The following is a 6570-nucleotide window of genomic DNA, read 5'->3' on the forward strand; positions in this document are numbered from 1 at the left end:
CACAACCTCCTTGGGCAACCTGTTCCAGTGTCAAAGGGCACTCAGGAGGTGGCTGCAGGTGATGGATGCCAGTCCAAAGGTTGCTTTCCAAAATCCCCCAGCTCCCCACTCCTCTCCATCCCAGCCACGTGTGGGACTCGAGTTCTTGGCAGGACACAAGGATGCCCTTCTCCATCCCCAGGCTTCCAAATCACCCCTGGCCAAGGCCCTGGTGCTGGGGCATCCCCTGCTCATTGAGGAGGGAGCCTGAGCTGTGGCTGAGCCTGCGCTGAAGCCACCACGGGCACATTAGAGAGCTAAAAATAACCCAGTTCTCATGCAACAGGCTGGCACCGACTCCTGCCGCCCTGGCAGCATGGGGGGCTCGGTGCCGGCAGCTACCAGCACCACACAGACATGGGTAGAAAGGGGCTGGGAGGGAGCAGCCAGACCTGCAGCTGGATCCGGGCAAGACCCTCCCCCCCAGTGTAGGCAGGGAAATCTGGGGCAAAAAGAACCTCCCACTTCCCTGCAGCCACTGCCACCCTGGGAGACCCTGGGGGATGCAACAGGAGCCCCCTCCCCCCCACCCCGACCATGGCAGAAGCAGCAGCAGGGAACCAAGGGGCAACCAGACTGAGGAGCCTGGTAGGTATCCACTGCTGATGCTCCTCAAACACCCAGCAAGGACCTCGAGGTCCCCCCAAAAAGCCACAGCCCTCTGCTGCTCCAGGAGGGGCAGAGATGGGGGAAGGAGGAGGAGGAGGAAGAGAAGGAGGAGGAGGTCAGGCAGGGACGTGCTGCTGCTCTGCAGCGAGCTCCTGGGGCTCCCGCAGCCTGGCAGGGACACAAGATGGTGCTTGCTTCCCTCACCCGGGTGCAGGGAGGAGGGATGCTCCAGCAGCACCATCCATCCTCATCCAGCCCACACGGGTCCTGCCGGTGCCCGGTGTGCCTTCCAGGATTCCACCGGGGAAAACTGGCTGCAGGAAAGCTGGGTGGGATGGGCACAACCAGGCAGCCCGCTGCTGCTCCTCATCTTTTAATCACAATGCCACACAAGATCCAAGTTCTCTGGACCACGGGGAGCCTCCCCCCACCCCAAAAAAGCCACCAGGGTTGGGGCTGCGGGTGCCAGGGAGCCCGGTGCTGTGCCAGAGCTGCTGCTGAAGGCCAGGGCTTGCAAGGAGCAGCTCAGATCTGCCACAGCTCGCTCGGCACCAGCTCTGCTCCCTGCAGCGTTTGCTGTTGCTGCTGCAGTGAAAATATTTCACTGAGCTGCAAGCTGGGCCTGAGATCTTTAACATCTGGGGCACCGAGTCACCCAGTGGGAGCCGCTGAGTGGCACAAGGAGGAGCCACCCTCACCCCCTACCTGGCACAGCAGGGAGGACCTTGCACCCTGCAGCATCACTATCCTCATGCTCCAGCAAGGGTGAGCCCAGCCTCACCAGGGTGCCAGGGCACGGCCTGGCTGCCCACCACCCCTCCAAAACAGCCTTTGGCCATGCAGAAGAAACCACGTGGCACCAGCGTCCACATCCTGGCACTGCCAGCAGAGCCTGTTGATGGGGGGGTGGGGGATGCTGGTGGCCCCAGCCACCTTGCTGGGCTGTTGTGGGAGTATAGGATGGGGCTGGCACTCAGAACACGGATGGCACAGGCTGGCATATTTGCCCACTGCAGGCAACTGCTCCAGCCCCTTCCATTTGCCTTTGTGTGCAGGGAAGGGGTTGGGCTTTTAATTAAGGCTTTTAAAGAGCCACCACCGAGCTGGGAAGCAACACCCCCTCAGCAATTGGAGCAGGATCCCTCTCCATCACTGCCATTGATCCCTCTCCATCCCTGCCACCTTGGCTCCAGCAAATGGGCAGGATCTGGCTAGGGCTCCCCTGTCCCTCCCCAGCAGCTGTGGCACGGTGGGAGGAGGCACTGCTCCAGGCCAGCCCTGCTCACACCACACTACAGGTTGTTTCCCTGATGATGCTTGGCCTTGAATGGGGATTTCAGCATGGAACTGCTCCAGCTCCATCCTCCTAGCACGGTAGGGACCAGCTTTGGACCATCACAGAATCACAGAGGCACAGAATCACAGAATTAAGCAGGTTGGAAAAGACCTTTGAGATCATCAAGTCCAACCTATCACCCAGCACCGTCTGATCAACTAAACCATGGCACTAAGTTCCTCCTGCAGGCTTATTTTAAACACTTCCAAGGATGGTGACTCCACCACCAGCTCCCTGGGCAGCACATCACGCTTCTGCTCTGCCATGGACACCTCTCTCCAGCCAGGCAAAGCCAAAAACCAACCAACCAGCCCCCCTCCCTCCAAAAAGAAAAGTGCTTAACCAAGCAGCACTAAACCCCCTTGGCATTAATAATCTGAAGAAATGATTAATAGCAGAGTAAAGGAGATTTGGGCTTCGAGGGACACGCTTCTTAACCCACCACTGTGCTTTTAATAGGCTCTGGGAAAGGCACAATCCATCAGAATTCCTAACACAAGGATAGCCTGGGACAAGGGTCTGAGGGTAAGGAAAGGATGAGGAAGTCCTGGGCGTTGAACCACGGTGAGAATGGCCTCGCCCCCTCCTGAAAGACAGCAGCCTCCGGGCAGGAGCAGGCTGGCCAGCAGCAGGGCCAGGCAGCCATCAAACAGGCTCCATCCCATGGGAACACATCCAGAGGTGATGCTGATGAGCAAAGCACCATGATGAGTGAGCTCTTAAAAATCCAGGAGAATCCACAACCCTCCAGTTTCCAGGACCTTCTCTCACATCTTAAAGGCATTCAGGGAACTTCAAAGCCACCTTCTGTCACCGCTCTGTGCCTGCCCCCCTGGCATGAGGGACCCCAGCAGCACCAGCAGCCTCTCCAGCAGCTAATGAGCACCATGGGCAGCACTGGAACAGCTCCACAGCCCTCACCCCTCACAATCATGGCTCTGTGCCCAGCGTGTGCATGCACATGCGTGTTCCCACGTGTGTTCCCATGTGTGTTCACACGTATGCACACATGGGCACTCAGCAGGGTGTCTGTGCCACTTCCAACGCCTGTGGCACAACCCCTCGGTGCCCAGCACTGCATTTCCTCCTCTCAACGCCGCTCCCACCTCACCCAGGACTCTGTTGTGCCCCTCTCCCACTCAGCTTGCCCTCAAAAACACATCTCCCTGCCAGGCATGGGCACAGACATGTGTGTTCCATGCACACACAGAGGCACTCAGCAGGGAGCAGGGTATCTGTGCCAATTCCACTGGCACAGCACAATCCCTTGGTGCCCAGCACCACATTTCCTCCTCTCAAAGCTTCCACGTCACCCACCCCTTGTCTTCCTCAGCAGGGAGCAGGTTATCTGTGCCACTTTCACCTGGCACAGCACATTCCCTGGGTGCCCAGTGCCACATTTCTTCCTCTCAACATTCCTTCATCCCCCACCCCCTTGCCCCTCATCTCCCCCTCAGCTTGCCCTCAAAAACACATCTCCCTGCCAGGCATGGGCACAGACACACACAGAGGCACTCAGCAGTGAGCAGGGTATCTCTGCCACTTCCACCTGCCACAGCACAATCCCTCAGTGCCCAGCACCACATTTCCTCCTCTTGATGCTGCCACACACCCACCCCTTGCCCTCCTCTTCCCTCCCCCTCTCCCTTTCCCCCTCTAAACCAAATCTCCCTGCCAGGCATGGGCACAGACATGTGTGTTCCATGCACACACAGAGGCACTCAGAAGGGAGCAGGGTATCTGTGCCAATTCCACTGGCACAGCACAATCCCTCAGTGCCCAGCACCACATTTCTTCCTCTCAAGGCTTCCACGTCACCCACCCCTTGCCCTCCTCAGCAGGGAGCAGGGCATCTGTGCCACTTCCACCTGCCACAGCACAATCCCTCGGTGCCCAGCGCCCACATTTCCTCCTCTCGAGGCTTCCACGTCCCCCACCCTGTTGTCCCCCTCTCCCTGCCAGCTTCCCCGGCGCGGTGCCACCCCCTTTCCCGAAGCGGGCAGGCTGGCAGCGGCGCCGAGCTGTAATTAATGGTGCTGCTTTGCCAGTCACTGGCTCAGCCTCGCTGGCACTGGCAAGCAGAGGCCTTTTTATTTATTTTACTTAACTGCTGTTGGTAAAACTCCACTCTAAGAGCAGGGCCGAGAGACAGCAGAGTGAAATCTCCCCTGGGATTAGGGATTACGCTGCCGGGGAACAGCCTGTGCTTCCCCACCCTTTTCCGTGGCTCTCATGAGGGGTGGGGGAGGTGGGGGTGGTCCCTGGAGGCGAGGCCCCCAACCCAGCAGCAGGGCACCTGCAGCTGTGGATGCTTCTGCTGCTCTTGCATGGTTTCTTCTGAGCGGTTTCTGTGTCACTGGGATGTGGCTCCTTCTCCCTCCATCAGCTCCATCCTGCCCTGGCACTGTGCAGCAAAAGGATGGAGGGCTGAGAGCCCCAGGAAGGCTCCGAAGCTGGCTCCACGTGGCAAGGGTGGCAGCAGGAGGGTGGCAGCTCACAGCTGAGAGGGATTTCTGTAAGCCACCATCTCAGTCAGCCCTAAATCCACCAGGAGCCTCCGAGGTCCCCCCGAGGAGAAGAAGGAACCTGGCTCCATCCCACTCTTGGAGGACATCAGGAAGGAACAGACGGGGCGAGAGCAGGGGGGGACACGATGGCCCTGCCCAGCACCGAGGAGCTACGGAGCTTCTGACTTCTGGCAACCAAGAGGGGTGGCCCAGGGCCAGCCCTGTCCCCGTTAGAGGACAGCTCCGTGGTGGGAAGTGAGTTTGCAGGGCCTCAGTCCAAATTCCCGTGGAGAAGCATCGAGGCATCGCAGCAGCCCAGCCACGAGGGCTGAGTGAGGACTCGAGCAGGGCTGGTGGCTTGTCCTGCGGTCTGTATGTCCGTCTGTCCGAGCGTCACCCTCCTCTGGGCACAGGGGGCATGGAGAACCCATCTTGGAGCCCCCATCCAGCCTGGGGCACAGGAACTGGGCAGCGATGGGAACAGTCCAGGTGAAGAAAACCCAATCTGGTGTGCACAGGAGCTTGGTGCCCTGGCAGGGCTCTCCGCAGCACAGGAGCCTTCTCCGGGAAGAGCCTGGCACCATACCCATCACTGACATGGAGGACCTTGGAGGCATTGAGAAGAGCTGGAGGCAGCCAGGAAGAGCAGGCAGCATGTCCCAGCTGGTGCTGGAGCACCTCTGCCACGCAGCTGCTGGTTGGCAAGCAAGCCACCCACGGTGCCAGCTCCGTATCCATTTTCCCTCCAGCACAGACCAAATTTGTAGGATCCTGGCTTCTTGCAAATTCCTTGGATCAAAGCAGGCTCTGGTGGCAAGGCTTGATGAGCAGCCGGGCAGACCTCGGAGTGGAGTCGCTGCCAGGCTCAGGGAGCTGGCACTGCCCCATGGCCAACTCCAGCATCCACCAGTCCGCCAGCATCCGTGCCACTGGTAACAAACCCTGCTGGGAAAAGGGGCACTGAGTGTCCCTGATGAGAGCAGCTGGAGAGCAGCCAGGTGATGGTGACAGTTACCAGTGCTGTGCCAACCCCGCTCTGCCCCGTGGGCACCCAGTGTGAGTCCTGTGAGCCAGATCCCTCCCCATGAGCCCTCCTCAGCTCAGCCACTGCCAGCTCCAACAACGGGAGAGAGGCTGGTCCCAAATAACCACCCCAAAGGTTACTTGGGACCAACCAAACCAGCACAGTGCCAACATGGTGCCACCAGCTCCACACACACCACAGCTATCAGCCAGAAACCCTGACCAGACCGTGTGCCACAACCCAGCCAAAAGCAGCACAGCTCAGTGCCAACCCAGTGCTGCCAGCTCCAACCCGGTGCCACCAGCTCCACACGTGCCACAGCCATCAGCCAGAAATCCCAAACAGATTCTGTACCACAGCCCAGCCAAAGCAGCACAGCTCGGTGCCAACCCAGTGCTACCAGCTCCAACCCAGTGCCAGCGGCTCCACGTGTGCCACAGCCATCAACCCTGAGCAGATTCTCTGCCACCATCCAGCCCAGTCACCCCGAGGGGGGCACTTCCCTACGTCATCGGCGGCCCTGTCTGCCTGGCACCACGGAGCAGAGGCAGCAGTGCCATGACCTAGAAAAGCAAAGGGTGGTTCACACGCTGCGCTGTGCCAGCCCCCAGCACCGAGCAGGCGGGCACGGAGCAGGCGGGCATGAGCACCACCACCACCATGCCAGCTCTGGGCTGTAGAGAAACCTCCCCGAGCTGCAACAAGTGACCTACGTGGGCACATGGGTAGGCACACACGTGGCACAGCTCCCACCATGAACCCCAAGGCTTGCAGGGCCCCCGGGAAGAGAAGCAGAATCCCTGCTGGTCCCCCCTTACCCCCCCAGATCCGGCTGCCACCTGCACGCTGCACGTGCCCATACCCACGTGTGCCCCTCGCTGCACACCCACGGGCACCTGGGGGTCGCTTGTTTTGTGTGTGTCATGTCGTGTCCCCCCCCCCCCCAGCATCTCAGCCAGTGCCACCGGGGGGTCCCTGCAGCCCTCCACACTGTCCCCAAACAAAGCCCCCCGCAGGGCAGAGCTGCAGAACCTGCCACCTGCTTGCTGCCGCGG

The sequence above is a fragment of the Indicator indicator genome, chromosome 33 (genome assembly GCF_027791375.1).
Source record: "Indicator indicator isolate 239-I01 chromosome 33, UM_Iind_1.1, whole genome shotgun sequence".
NCBI lineage: Eukaryota > Metazoa > Chordata > Aves > Piciformes > Indicatoridae > Indicator > Indicator indicator.